Here is a 16,400-nt window from a genome sequence, read left to right on the forward strand (position 1 = left end):
TTCAAAGCAAAAAATAATTTACAATTATTTTTGAAACTCAAAAATTTAGATCGATCCCCAAAAAATACATCAGGTGTGGGGATCTTTGGTTCAACAGCATGTGAACGAGCAAGATAGGCGGAAATTCCTCGCACTTCAGCAGCGAGCTGCTCCACACGATCAGACACTTGCTTTATCTCCATTGAGAGAAAAAAAAAAAATTCCCCCTATGGCCTCAGAGATATAGAGGAAAGAATATACACACATTTTTTTTTTTTTTTTTCCTAAACACAATTCTTTCCTGCTATTGAGTACCCCAGGATCTGCGGTTTGGCGGGTGATTCTGTTATGATTGAGTCACCGTAGGAGGCAAAAACAGAAGTGCTAGCTAAGTCCTGAAAACCAGAGAAGTTGGCAACTATCAGATTGCAGACCCCTGAACCTATCAACACAACTAGCAGTAGCCGTGGGGGGTTCCTACGATGACCTAGACCCCTCGATCACAGCCGGAGAGATACATAGGCCTAAAGAAGGAAAGGGGAAATCTAACTGCCCCAGAGCAGACCCCAAAGCAATAGGCAGCCCCCCACATATAATGACGGTGAAGCAAGATGAAAACACTTACACAGACAGAAAGACAGGCTGAGCAAAGACGGGGCCCAAAAACTACCTAGATAGGAACGGATAGGAAGGCTGCTGTCTGCAATCTGCCAAAACCCTATCAGAGACAAAAGCCAACAAGCTGATATAAAAATGGCCCTGAAGCAACTAAGCTTCAAAAACTAAATCAGCACTCAGGTACTTTCAGAAGACAGAGCTCACGGAACACTGCACACTCCAGCAGGGAGTGGCAGAATCCAAAAAGCAAGAAAAGCAAAAACCAATCTTAGATGCAAAAGGCAAAACAGAAAACTTAGCTTTAGGAGAGCAGGAATCAGACTGGTGTCCAAGAGTCCACAGAGAAATCACCCGCAGGGCAGAAAGGGCGTAGGCTGCCTTAAATCCAGTCAGTGACTCCACTCAGCCAATCGTCTTCATTAGTCCCAGGTGCCTGATAATCAGGCTCACTACCTTCCTTCACTAGAATAGGGAGTTCACCAGGCCTCAGTGACGGAGGGGAAAATGAACTCACAACAGTACATATATTAGGTGCATTGCTATGAATGAGTCACCGAGGAGGAAAAAACAAAAAGCAAGCTAAGCCCAGTAAACCGGAGAGGTTGGTAACTAGCAGATTGCAGACCCCTGATCCTATCCACAACAACTAGCAGTAACCGTGGAGCCTACGGTGGTCCTAGACACCTTGTCACGGCTGGAGAACTAAATAAGCCTAAAGAAAGAAAGGGAAAATCTAAACTGCCCTAGAGCAGACCCCAAAGCAATAGACAGCCCCAACATGTATTGTCGGTGAAACAAGATGAAAACACAGACACAGGCAAAAAGATAGGCTGAGCAAACGATGGGGCCCTCGCTAACTAGAAAGGACAGGAAAGAAAAGCTGCTGTCTGCAATCACGCAAAAAACCGCTGCCAAAAAAAATGTCCAACACGTCTGATAGAAAAAGGCCCTGAAGTCGCTAGACTTCAAATCACTATATCAGCACTCAGGTATATTCTGAAGACAGAGCAAAAGAGATAAACTGATCAGAGACAAAATGGGGATTCAGCCCAGTCCCAGCCAGGGCTGGCTGAACACAAAAACTAAGTAAACCAAACAAAAACTCATATGAACAATAGCAGAGAAAACTTAGCTTTAGGAAGGCAGGAACCAAACTGGAAACCAGGAGCCACAGTCAGGAAAAATCACCAGCAAGAAACTAGGGAGTCAGCTGCCTTAAATCCAATCAGAAACTCCTGATGTCCAATCGCAGTCCTCTTCCTCAGGTGGCCGGTCTCTGCCATTTAGATCAGCTTCATTACCTCCCTTCACCAACAGAGGGAGTCCAGATAGAGAACTCACTACTCCTCTGTCAGCACAGCCAGCTCCACAACCCTCAACAGAAGCCAGAGGCAAACCCGAAAATGAGCTCACAACAGTACCCCCCCTTGAGGAGGGGTCACCGAACCCTCATCCACGCCACCGGGCCGATCAGGATGGGCCCGATGAAAAGCACGAACCAATCTATCGGCATGAATATCAGAGGCAGAGGCCCAAAAATTGTCCTCCTGGCCATAACCCTTCCACTTGACCAAATACTGGAGTCTCCGTCTAGCCAGACGAGAATCCAGTATTTTCTCTACCTCATATTTCACATTACCTTCAACCAATACAGGGTCAGGAGGTGCCGCCATAGGAACTACTGGCTCAACATATCTCTTGAAAAGCGACTTATGAAACACTTTATGGATCTTAAACGTAACAGGAAAAGCCAATCGAAAAGAAACCGGATTAAGAATCTCCAAAATCTTGTAAGGTCCAATAAATCTTGGCTTGATCTTTGGAGAAGCCACCTTCATAGAGATATTCATTGATGACAACCAAACCATATCACCCACTTTAAACCGGGGACCAATGGTCCTATGCCGGTTAGAAAACCGCTGGGCCTTTTCCTGGGAGAGAGACAACTTATCCACTACTTGGTCCCAAATCTGCTTCATTCTCTCTACCACAGTGTCAACACCTGGGCAGGCTGAAGATTCCACTTGCCCTGAAGAAAATCGAGGATGAAACCCAAAGTTACAGAAAAAGGGCGACATCAAGGTGGCAGAACTAGCTCTATTATTTAAAGCGAATTCGGCCAAGGGCAAAAATGAAACCCAATCATCCTGATCAGCAGATATAAAACATATCAAATAGGACTCCAAAGTCTCGTTTGTTCAATCCGTCTGCCCATTGGTCTGAGGGTGAAACGCAGAGGAGAAGGACAACTAAATTCCCAGCTTGGAACAAAAGGCTTTCCAGAATCTGGAAACAAACTGAACTTCTCTATCCGATACAATGTTCTCAGGAATCCCATGCAACTGAACCACCTGTTGTAAAAACAAGGGTACCAACTCTGAGGAAGATGGCAACTTTGGGAGTGGTACAAGATGGACCATCTTAGAGAATCTATCACAAATCACCCAGATAACAGTCATTCTCTGAGAGACAGGAAGATCAGAAATAAAATCCATTGAAATATGGGTCCATGGCCTCTTAGGCACCGGCAAGGGCATCAACAACCCACTAGAGCGAGAACAGGGTTTAGACCGGGAACAAGTCCCACAGGACTGCACAAAATTCCTGACATCACGAGATAAGGCGGTCCACCAAACAGACCGACTCACCAAATCTCTGGTACCAAAAATACCTGGATGACCAGCCAATGCGGAGCAATGAACTTCAGACATCACTCTCTTCCTCCACTGGTCAGGAACATACAATTTTCCCATAGGACAACGCTCAGGTTTGTCCTCCTGGAATTCTTCCAGAGCACATCTCAAATCGGGCGAGTGTCATGTCGGACACTGTTCACACCAGGGTGTCCGGCAGACAGCGGTAATACCCTGTTGGGTATTCTGTTCCAGTCGGGATAGGGTTAACCAGGTTGTCATGCTGGCTGAGGGCTGGGCCACGCCCTTGGTCTTTAAATAGTTCGTCCTGACTATGGGCGTCGCCGACTATAGCTTAAGCCTAGTGCTATCAATACCGGTCAGCAGTGGTGGTGTTGGAGCGTCTGATATCTGGTGCAGTATATCCCTCAGTTGTTCGTTCTCCTATCTGTTATATATATATTTGGTTGCCCTTGCACATTATTGTATTCCCTTGTGTATTAACTGTGTGGTGTTTCTTTTACCCCTGTCCATACGTGTTTGTGGGGTCTGGTGTCATGTCCCCTCACTGGGTGGAGGGTGGTGGGTTCAGCTTAGGGCTGGACAGGAGACAGGGACAGGGTGGAGGCTCAGGCAGGCACACCTTCAGTGTAAACCCTGGGTATAGGGACAGACAGGGTTCCCCTAGTCTGAGGGACACTGCAGGGGTCCCGGGGTTTTTGCCTAAAGTAACCTAGGCATACCATGACATTATAGTCGGCCCAAATAATAAAGTGAGAAAAAAAAAAAAAAAAGGTATAGATAGGGAATATAGGGGTTACTTACTATGGATCCTATACTTTCCCTAACCAAGCAGCTGGAGGCTCTATCCATACAGGTCACTGAACTTAGGGGGGTGGTCCAGCAACAAAGCCTCTCAGCTCCTGCAGTACCTGCTGAGGCTGCAGCCAGGGCAGCTGAGCCCAAGTTTCCCCTTCCTGAACAATTTGCTGGTGATCGTGGTAAGTTCATGGTGTTTCGTAAATCATGCAAATTGTATTTCCGTATGCGTCCACATTCCTCAGGTAATGAGGCTCAACGCGTGGGCTTGGTGATTTCTTTGCTGAGTGGTGACCCACAGGCCTGGGCCTTTTCACTCCCTTCAGACTCACCGGCATTTGAATCTGTAGATTTTTTTTTCTCTGCTCTGGGTTTGATCTATGACGATCCGGATAGATTAAACTTAGCAGAGTCTAAGATACGCTCACTGCTACAGGGTGAGCGACCAGCTGAGGATTACTGCACGGAATTCCGGCGCTGGGCGGTGGACACGCAGTGGAATGACCCTGCGCTTAGAAGTCAATTTTTGCATGGGGTTTCTGGAAGGGTTAAACAGACTCTCCTAATGTACGAGACTCCCGCCTCTCTGGAGGCTGCGATGGCACTTGTAGTATGCATAGACCGACGTCTCCGTCAGGGGACGCTGGTTTCGTTGCCTCCGGGAGGTGGGGGAGTGGTCGGTGAGGTTGCCGCGGGTGAATCCGTGGAACCCATGCAGATCGCTGGTATAGCACAGTCACCGAGTAACAAGCCTAAACGTCCTTGGCACAGAAGGCAGGGGCTCTGTTTTTTTTGTGGCAAAGGAGGACATTTTATTAACGCTTGCCCCCTGGTACCTAAGAAGGGCACGCCGGCGGAAAACTGATAGGCTCAGAGGGTTTGGAGGAGTCTAGTCTGAGCCTTTGTGTATCCTCCGTAATGGTTTCCCAGTGTATGCTCCCTGCAAGGGTGGGACTTGGGGGGCAAATGCTCTCTATTACAGTATTTATTGATAGTGGCTCAGCTGCCAATCTCATTGATGAGAGGTTCGCGCATACAGTGGGATTTCCGGTGGAGAAATTGCCGAACCCCATCCGGGTGGTTACCATCAATGCTTCCCCGTTGTCTCAAGGGGAGATCACAGAGTGTGTGTTGGATATACAACTCCACATCGGAGTATTACACTCAGAGCGGGTAACTTGTAAGGTGCTTAGTAACTTACCGGCTCAGATGGTTCTGGGCTTTCCATGGTTGTCAATGCATAATCCTGTTATTGTTTGGAAGACCCAGGACATAATTCAGTGGAGCAGGGAGTGTCAGGAGAGGTGCCTGGCTACATGTATTTCCGCTTTGACCCCCAGTATCCCGGAGCCGTTGCTGGATTATGCGGATGTTTTTTCTGAGAAGGGTTGTTCGGAACTACCACCGCATCGCCCCTATGACTGTGCTATTAGGTTGAAACCAGGGGCCAAGTTACCTAAAGCTAGAATGTTTAATATCTCAGGTCCCGAGAGGCTAGCTCTCAAGGAATACATTGCGGATAGCCTGAGCAAGGGTCATATTAGACCTTCCTCTTCTCCTCTGGCTGCTGGCTTCTTCTTTGTTAAAAAGAAGGATGGCGGTTTACGCCCGTGTCTGGATTTCAGAGAACTCAACCAGATTACGGTCCATGATCCTTACCCTATGCCACTTATACCCGATTTATTCAACCAAGTGGTTGGTGCCAGGTGGTTCTCCAAACTGGACCTCAGGGGGGCGTACAATCTTATAAGAGTCCGTCAGGGGGATGAGTGGAAGACAGCGTTCAATACCCCTGAGGGTCACTTTGAGAGTTTGGTAATGTCGTTTGGGTTGACTATGGAACCGGCGGTCTTTCAACACTTCATTAATGATGTCTTCTCTCAGTTGTTGGGGAGGTTCGTTATAATTTATCTTGACGACATCCTCATTTTCTCTCGCGACCATGATACACATATAGAGCATGTTAGACAGGTTCTGCAGTTGCTCAGAGAGAACAGGCTCTATGTCAAGCTTGAAAAATGTGTGTTTTTTGTACAGGAGCTACCGTTCTTGGGTTATATAATCTCCGCCTCAGGTTTTAAGATGGACACCGCAAAGGTGCAGGCGGTACTACATTGGGATCGGCCTGATAATCTTAAGGCGCTTCAGCAATTTCTTGGCTTCTCCAATTACTATAGGAAATTTATTAAGAACTTCTCTATGATTGCCAAATCACTGACTGACATGACTAAGAAGGGTACCGACTTTTCTGACTGGTCTGAGCCTGCGGTACAAGCGTTTGAATTCCTCAAGAATAGTTTTGCCTCAGCGCCCATTCTGGTGCAGCCCGATGTCTCCTTACCGTTTGTCATGGAGGTGGATGCGTCGGAGGTTGGAGTGGGGGCTGTACTGTCTCAGGGCCCTTCTTGGGCCAAGTTGCATCCGTGTGCCTTCTTCTCCAAGAAGCTGTCGCCTGCGGAGCGTAATTATGATATTGGCAACAGGGAACTATTGGCCATCAAATTGGCATTTGAGGAGTGGCGACACTTCTTGGAGGGGGCTGTTCATCAGATTACTGTGATAACCGACCATAAGAATTTGCTTTATTTAGAATCTGCTAAGCGCCTGTCCTCCAGACAGGCTCGCTGGGCATTATTCTTCACCCGGTTCAACTTCATTGTTACCTATCGACCTGGGTCGAAGAATGTTAAGGCAGACGCTTTATCCAGGTGTTTTCCTGGTGGAGAGTTATGTGAAGAGCCGGTGCCTATTCTCCAAAAGGGTGTGGTGGTATCTGCCATCACGACAGAGATTGAGGCAGAGATTGCGGAGGCTCAGGAGGTGGTACCGCCGGGGTTGCCTGCTAATAAATCTTTTGTGCCGCTACATCTACGCTCTAGAGTGTTGGGCGAACATCACGACATGGTACTGGCAGGTCATCCAGGGGTTAAGAGCACTCTGGAACTGGTATTGCGTCGTTTTTGGTGGCCTAAAATCCGGCAGGATGTGGCCTCATATGTGGCTGCCTGTAACACGTGCGCACGGGCCAAGACTCCTCGTTCCCATCCCGCTGGTAGCTTGCAGCCTCTCGGGGTGCCCAGTAAGCCATGGACTGAGATTTCCATGGATTTTATTACTGACTTGCCCGCCTCGGCAGGGAACTCGGTCATTTTGGTAATTGTTGATAGGTTCTCCAAAATGTCACATTTCGTTGCTTTACCTTCTTTGCCCAATGCTAAGACTCTTGCTCAGATATTTATTCGCGAGGTGGTCAGACTTCATGGTGTCCCATCTGACATTGTGTCTGATCGAGGTACGCAGTTTGTGGCAAAGTTTTGGAGAGCTTTTTGTTCTCGCCTTGGAATCAAATTATCTCATTCATCGGCTTTCCACCCTCAGTCGAATGGACAGACTGAGCGGATGAACCAAAACCTGGAGCAATACTTGCGCTGCTTTATTTCTGACAATCAGGAAGAGTGGTCAGCGTTTCTTCCTCTGGCAGAATTCGCTATAAACAACCATTGCCAGGAATCGTCTGGGGAATCTCCTTTTTTTTGTGTGTATGGTCAACATCCTCAATTTTGCACCTTGCGTCAGGGGTGCTCAGTTGGCGTCCCTGAGGAGGACCAGTTGGGAGCTCAATTGTCATCTGTTTGGAGGAGAGTCAAGCAGCGCTTGTTGAAGGTGGGTTCCAGGTACAAACGGGTGGCTGACTGCAGACGTGTGCCAGGTCCGGACCTCTGTGTGGGTGATTGGGTGTGGTTATCTACTAGGAACATTAAGCTCAAGATACCGTCACTTAAGTTGGGTCCTAGGTTCATTGGCCCATTTAGAATCTCCGCAGTGATCAACCCCGTGGCATTTCGTTTGGAGTTGCCGGCTGTGTATAAGATTCATAATGTATTTCACAAAGCATTGCTAAAGAAGGTCGTGGGTTTGGTGGATGGTTCCCCCGGGCCACCACCTCCCATCTTGGTGGATGGCGCGTTGGAATTTGAGGTGTCCAAAGTGGTGGACTCTATGGTTGTGCGTCGCACTCTACAGTACCTGGTCCACTGGCGTGGCTATGGTCCTGAGGAGAGGACATGGGTGCCGGCCTCTGACATTCATGCTGATCGACTGGTTACTATGTTCCATCGTTGCCATCCGGACAAGCCAGGTCCTCGACATGGTGAGGTTCCGGAGGTCCATCGTAGAAGGCGGGGTACTGTCATGTCGGACACTGTTAACACCAGGGTGTCCAGCAGACAGCGGTAATACCCTGTTGGGTATTCTGTTCCAGTCGGGATAGGGTTAACCAGGTTGTCATGCTGGCTGAGGGCTGGGCCACGCCCTTGGTCTTTAAATAGTTCGTCCTGACTATGGGCGTCGCCGACTATAGCTTAAGCCTAGTGCTAGCAATACCGGTCAGCAGTGGTGGTGTTGGAGCGTCTGATATCTGGTGCAGTATATCCCTCAGTTGTTCGTTCTCCTATCTGTTATATATATATTTGGTTGCCCTTGCACATTATTGTATTCCCTTGTGTATTAACTGTGTGGTGTTTCTTTTACCCCTGTCCATACGTGTTTGTGGGGTCTGGTGTCTGGTCCCCTCACTGGGTGGAGGGTGGTGGGTTCAGCTTAGGGCTGGACAGGAGACAGGGACAGGGTGGAGGCTCAGGCAGGCACACCTTCAGTGTAAACCCTGGGTATAGGGACAGACAGGGTTCCCCTAGTCTGAGGGACACTGCAGGGGTCCCGGGGTTTTTGCCTAAAGTAACCTAGGCATACCATGACAGCGAGATGGCAGAAAGAAATACCCCCTCACCTAGGATGGTAGTAGGCTTGGTCACAATAGTAGAATCAGCAAAGAAACTCCTAGAAAGGTCATCTGCCTTAACATTCTTAGTGCCTGGAAGAAAGGAGACCACAAAATCAAAACACGTAAAAAACAAGGCCCACCTAGCCTGTCTAGGATTCAAGCGTTTGGCCGACTCAAGCTAAATCAAATTCTTGTGGTCAGTGAGGACCACAACTTGATGTCTAGCTCCTTCCAACCAATGTCTCCACTCCTCAAATTCCCATTTCATGGCTAACAATTCCCGATTCCCCAGATAATAGTTGCGTTCAGATGGGGAGAACTTTCGGGAAAAGAAGGCACAGGGATTCATTTTAGACATCACCGGATCTTTTTGGGACAAAACAGCTCCTGCACCAATCTCTGAAGCGTCTACCTCCACCTGAAAAGGAAGTGAGACATCAGGTTGCCGCAAAACCGGAGCAGAAGTAAACCTCCACTTCAGCTCCTGAAAGGCCGAAACAGCCTCTGAAGACCAATTCAGCACATCAGCACCCTTCTTAGTTATATCAGTCAGTGGTTTAGCAATACCAGAAAAATTAGCTATAAATTTCCGATAAAAATTACCAAAACCCAAAAACTTCTGGAGAGCCTTCAAGGAAGTGGGTTGAACCCAATTATAAATGGCCTGTACCTTGGCCGGGTCCATTTCAATAGTTGACGGAGACAAAATAAATCCCAAAAATGAAATCCTCTGTACCCCAAAAAGGCACTTCGATCCCTTAACATACAAGGAATTCTCCCTCAAAATCCGGAACACAGTCCGAACATGTTCCACATGAGAATCCCAATCCCTGGAAAAGATCAAAATATCATCCAGATAGATGATCAAAAACTTATCCACAAAGTCCCAGAAAATATCATTCATGAAGGATTGGAAGACAGAAGGGGCATTAGTGAGCCCAAAAGGCATCACCAGGTACTCAAAATGTCCCTCCGGAGTATTAAACGCCGTCTTCCATTCATCCCCATGCTTCATGCGAATAAGATTATACGCCCCCCTGATGTCAAGCTTAGTAAACCAGCAAGCACCTTTAACTCTGGAGAATAAATCAGAAATCAGGGGTAACGGATACTGAAATTTAACCGTAATTTTGTTGAGGGAACGATAGTCAATACAAGGCCTTAATGAACGATCCTTCTTGGCCATGAAAAAAAAAACAGCACCTAAGGGCGAAGAGGATGGTTTAATATGACCCTTCTCCAACGACTCCTTAATATAAGATCGCATAGCCTCGTGTTCGGGTACAAATAAATTGAAAAGTCGACCCTTGGGAAATTTACACCCAGGTCTCAACTCAATTTCACAGTCATAACTTCTATGAGGAGGCAAAGACGCAGACTTGCTCTCACTAAATACATCATAAAAATCAGCCAAATAGTCAGGAACAGCCTGCGACTGGGGAGAGGTGGAGAAAACAGGAGTGTCATCAAGAGTACACCGACAACCCCAACTCACCACAGACACAGATTTCCAATCCAAAACCGGATTATGGATTTGCAACCAGGGAAAACCCAGAACAATGGTATCATGTAAATTATGCAACACCAAAAATCTGCAATTTTCTTGGTGGTCTGGGGCGACCCGCATTATCACCTGGGTCCAAAACTGAGGTTTATTCTTCGCCAAAGGAGTAGCATCAATACCCCTCAAAGGAATAGACGTCCGCAGAGGTGTCATAGGAAAACCACAACGTTTAGCAAAATCCAAGTCCATTAGATTCAAGGCTGCTCCTGAATCCACAAAAGCCTTCGTGGAAAATGTGGATAAGGAGCAGATCAGAGTAATTGCCAAAAGAAACTTAGGTTGTACACCACCCACAGCAAATGTGTGTGCAAAACGTTTCTCTCGTTTAGGGCAGACAGAAATAACATGAAAGGCATCTCCACAGAAAAAACACAGCTTATTACGCATTCTAAAGTCCTGATGTTGCGCCCTAGACAAAACTCCATCACATTGCATAGGTTCAGACATTTGTCAAATGTGGCAGTGCCTCCCGTGTAGTCTTGCATTCACGTAAACGCCGATCAACTTGAATGGCTAATGACATAGAATCATCAAGACCAGAGGGAACAGGAAATCCCACCATAGTATCATTTAAAGTCTCAGACAAACCCTTCCGAAAGAGAGCTGCCAATGCACTACCATTCCATGTAGTAAGGACCGCCCACTTTTGAAATTTCTGACAGTATAACTCTGCAGGATCCTGACCCTGGTTCAATGCCAATAGGGCTCTCTCAGCTTGATCAATAGCATTAGGTTCATCATATAACAACCCCAAGGCTTGAAAAAATGCATCCACATTAGTCAAAACAGGATCTTCAGGTGTCAAAGAAAACGCTCAATCCTGGGGATCACCGCACAGCAAGGAGATGACAATTTTAACCTGCTGCGCAGAGCTCCCCGATGAGTTAGGCTTCAAGGCAAGAAATAATTTACAATTATTCTTAAAATTCAAAAATTTAGACCGATCCCCAGAAAACACATCAGGAGCAGGGATCCTTGGTTCAACAGCATGTGAATGAGAGAGATAGGCGGAAATTCCCAGCACTTCAGCAGCGAGCTGCTCCACACGATCAGACAATTGTTTAATCTCCATCAAGGAAAAAAAAAAAAGTTCTGACACTATTTTTTTTTTTTTACAATTCTCTCCTGCTTTTGAGTACCCTAGAATCTACGGTATAGCTGGTGATTCTGTTATGAATGAGTCACCGAGGAGGAAAAAACAAAAAGCAAGCTAAGCCCAGAAAACCGAAGAGGTTGGTAACTAGCGGATTGCAGACCCCTGATCCTATCCACAACAACTAGCAGTAGCTGTGGAGCGTGCCTACGGTGGTCCTAGATGCCTTGTCATGGCCGGAGAACTAAATAAGCCTAAAGAAAGAAAGGGAAAATCTAAACTGCCCCAGAGCAGACCCCAAAGCAATAGACAGCCCCCAACATGTATTGTCGGTGAAACAAGATGAAAACACAGACACAGATAGAAAGATAGGCTGAGCAAATGATGGGGCCCTCGCTAACTAGAAAGGACAGGAAAGAAAAGCTGCTGTCTGGAATCACGCAAAAAACGGCTGCCAAAAAAAATGTCCAACACGTCTGATAGAGAAAGGCCCTGAATTCGCTAGACTTCAAATCACTATATCAGCACTCAGGTATATTCTGAAGACAGAGCAAAAGAGATCAACTGATCAGAGACAAAATGGGGATTCAGCCCAGTCCCAGCCAGGGCTGGCTGAACACAAAAACTAAGTAAACCAGACAAAAACTCATATGAACAATAGCAGAGAAAACTTAGCTTTAGGAAGGCAGGAACCAAACTGGAAACCAGGAGCCACAGTCAGGAAAAATCACCAGCAAGAAACTAGGGAGTCGGCTGCCTTAAATCCAATCAGAAACTCCTGATGTCCAATCGCAGTCCTCTTCCTCAGGTGGCCGGTCTCTGCCATTTAGATCAGCTTCATTACCTCCCTTCACCAACAGAGGGAGTCCAGATAGAGAACTCACTACTCCTCTGTCAGCACATCCAGCTCCACAACCCTCACCAGAAGCAAGAGGCAAACCCGAAAATGAGCTCACAACAATGCGCCATTTCTGGCACTTTTCCCGGCTCTTCCCATTGCTAATCCTAGATTTGTATGGTAAATAAAGACATAGCCAGAATTAAGTCCTTTATTAGAAATAAGACTAAACACTGTTTTCCATTTTATTTAAAAATTCCAAACACATTTATACTCACCTAATGCCTAATTCCATCGAAGCCCTCGTTCTCCTGTAATAAAAATAAAATAAAAAAACAACAATATAAGATACTTGACTGTCATTCTGTCCCACATTGTAAACTATTTCTGGGGGATTAATAGTTTTTAACCTGGATGGTGCCAAGATGCGACCATCCAGGCTGAGAACAACTGGTGAATGAGTTGTTGTGAACACAGCCTCAGTAACTAGTGGTGATTCAACAAAGTTACCTGCAATCACTGGGGCTGCATTCCCAGCAGGGTTGAACAGCCATGACTTCAGCACCGTGGGAAAAAGTCAGTAATGAGGTCACCGCAGTTCAGCCCGGCTGGGAACACAGCCTCAGTGACTGGACGAAACCTAGATGATGTCACTGTTGGTCACTGATGCTGCGCTTGCAGCAGTTCATTCTCCAGTGATTCTCAGTACCACCCATTTTTGACATCCATCCAAGGTAAAGCTGATAGTTAGGGGCTGGTATTCTCAGGCTGGTAAGAAGTTATGGATATTCTCGGGAGACCTTACTGTTCTTGTTGACAGTTAAAAAGTAATTGAAAAAAAAACATGTGAGGGTTCCCCGTAATCTTCATAATCAGCAGAGAGAAAGCCGATGGCTGGGGGCTGATGTTAATATTCTGGGAAAGAGATAATATTCATAAAGTTTCCCAGGCAATTAGGATCGGCTCACAGCTGTATACTTAGCCTTTCCTGGTTATTAAAATTGGGTGCCTCCCAAAAAAATGATGTAGGGGTCCCCTATATTTAATAACCAGCAAAGACTAGGCAGACATCTGCCACCTGATATTAAAAGCCTAGGAAGGGGCCATGGATATTGGCCCCTCCTAGACTAAAATCTTCAACTCTCAGTTGCATCAAAATTGTGCATCCATAAGATGCTGCAAATCTGGCAATTAGCCTCGCTCTTCCCACTTGCCCTGGTATGTTGGCAAGTGGCGTGATATTTGGGGGTTTATGTCACCTTTGTATTGTCAGGTGACATCTAGTCCAGAGGTTAATAATGTAAAGGCATCCATAAGGCACGCCATTGCAAATCCCATTGTCCTACTGTTTAAAAAAACACACTCTGAATAAAGTCCTTTAATTGAAAGAATGACAGACTCCTTTAATGAATCTAAGGCCTGAGTCACACTAGCAATTAAATCGGACGAATGCAATGCGATAAAAAATCGCATTGCAGTTGTCCCTATGCTATTCTATGGTGCTGCTCCCATCATCCGTTTTTTTAACGGATCCGTTCCTCAGACCGAGACAATCGCAGCATGCTGCGATTGTCACCGATTTTCGGATCGGATTCGCCAATGCAAGTCTATGGATGCGATTAAAAATCGCATTGAAAACGCACCACAAGTGTGACTTGCAATTAAATCGCAAGACTTCTCCAGGTCAACAGGAAAGAGCATCAGGCACTGGCATTGGATGTCAATTTGATGCTTAGATGCGAATAAAATCGGTTCATCGACGTAAATTCGGATGACAGACGGATCCTTGGACAAGAATTCTTTGTGCGATTTCGTACCGTTAAAATCGGACCGATTTTTTAATCGTTTGGTGTGACTCCGGCCTAAATTTAACCATACTTACATCATCTCCCATTCCACAGTGGCCGTCTTCTGTAACAGAATTAAAATAATCAACAATAATAATCCATTTTTTCCTGCGACGGGTCTAGCTCTGATACATTTAGATGGCAGTCTGCAATGTTGGATGATGCGACTATACAGCCTGCCATCAAGCAGAAATACTTAGCAGCGTGAGCCACCATTGCTCAATATCTCGCGGAGTACTCCTATGACCAGACTGACATCACCAAGAGCGTGAAAAAGTTCTCACACTCGCGGTGCCATCAGAAAGATCCTGGGAGTTCACAGCCAATTAGCTCAGTTCAAATCACTGACATCAGTGTGAGCACTATTACAACTTTTCCCACGGCGCTCGCGCTGACATTAGTGAGTTGAACTGAGATCGTAAAGGATTTTGGGCTTCCTTAGCAACCTGTCATGCAGCAGAAGTGACAGGTTTGAGCAGATAAGAGGAATGATGCAATACTTAGTGCTAGTATTACATACTCAGTGTCAGTGATTTCATCCGTGGACATGGGTTGCCAAAGGAATTTTGATCTGTCTTCACAACAACCCCATATTTACGATTTTGAACTGTGTGCTTTGATACACTTCTTTAAAAGGAACCTGCCAACAGCTTTTTGCCATTCCATCTGAGCACAGCATGATATAGGGGCAGAGATCCTGATTCCAATAATGTTTCATTTACTTTAATAGGTACTGCAGTTTTGATTAAAAACAGTTTTATTTACTGCAGATCTAGCAGTTCTCTGAATGCTAAAGCTCTGCATAACCCTTCCCAAACTAAGCAAGCTGCATTCCCTAACTGTGCATACAGTAGGTAGAAAGCTGCTAATCACTGGTAGGGATGTGGTTGTGCAAGTCATGTACTGAGGGTGTTGTTCAAGATACAGGGGAGTCACAGATGAGAAAATAACTATTTTCCACACAACCTACTGTCAGTAACTGTTTTACTTACAAAAGAAGACATTCCTATTCAGTTTTGATAACCACGCGAATAGAAAACATTAAGCAAACATTTTGCCAGAAGGCTATATCCACTGTGCTGGACAGCTCGGCAGCCAAGAGAACTGTTTTGGCTAGATACTCTATGGGAATTTATCTGTTGGTGTGCCGTTACCTTATTACACCCTGAGAGCAAACTGGTTTAATTAAGTGAGTGAAAAGCTAGGGCTCGCCTGTGGTCTAGCACAGTGGTTCACAATCTTAAGAATATATATATTTCTATTCCTATTTCTCAACCAAACATTCCCCTCACGTCCCTGTATAAACTCAAGAAGCTAGAGGAAAAGTCAGTGCTCGACTATATGGAGAATATTACAGAATTAACCAAACATGTATATACTAGTTATGAACCCGTTCTACGCCTGGGTGGCGAGCATTTTTATTGGTATATGGTCTCGTATCCTGCTATGTGCTGCCACCCTCCTATCCTGGTACGCATGGCACTCCTCATTCCTATCCTGGTATGCAAAGTACCCTCCCCCCCAATCCTGGTATGAATGGTCCCCTCACCTCCCCTATCCTGGTATGCATGGTACCCCTCATCCCCAAATCTTGGTATGCATGGTACCTCTCTTCCCCCAATCCTGGTATGCATGGTCCCCTCACCCCCCCTATCCTGGTATGCATGGTACCCCTCATCCCCCAATCCTGGTATGCAGAGCACCGCACGGGGCCTGGGGGTACTCGGTACCGGGCCCGTCGACTTCCATGGGGGACGGTGTCACGGCGGCAACCCGGTCCGTGGCCCAGAGGCGTCCAGTAATAAAATACGGGAAAGTTGTGTGGTATTTATGTGGTAAAAATAAAGATAATGTTCATAGATGGTGAAATACGTGACGCTGTATATAACTATGCTGCGACCCTCTATTCTTGATGGTTTCACTAACCTGTACGGCTGTCAGCGTGAGCCTATTCCACAGGTACCGTTCTCTTCACCGTCAACCCCGGGCTCCTTATCCGCTGACGTGCCCTCAGGTGATCAACGTCGCACAGGAATTTACAATCCCCTGTACATTCAGATTCGGCTATCAGGACTTACAGCTCCTGTCAGCTTAGGACTCTGATGTCCCTTTTCTCTATATTAGCGCTTCACTCAGGGGTCTGCTATATGCAATATTTTAGCTTCCCTAGAGTCTCTTAGTCTCTGCCCTTGTCCTTTCCCTCTTCACAGATCAGCTCCCTGTCTTCAT

Source organism: Dendrobates tinctorius, unplaced genomic scaffold (genome assembly GCF_039654945.1).
Source record: "Dendrobates tinctorius isolate UK_male_01 unplaced genomic scaffold, ASM3965494v1 ptg000035l, whole genome shotgun sequence".
Taxonomy (NCBI): Eukaryota; Metazoa; Chordata; class Amphibia; order Anura; family Dendrobatidae; genus Dendrobates; species Dendrobates tinctorius.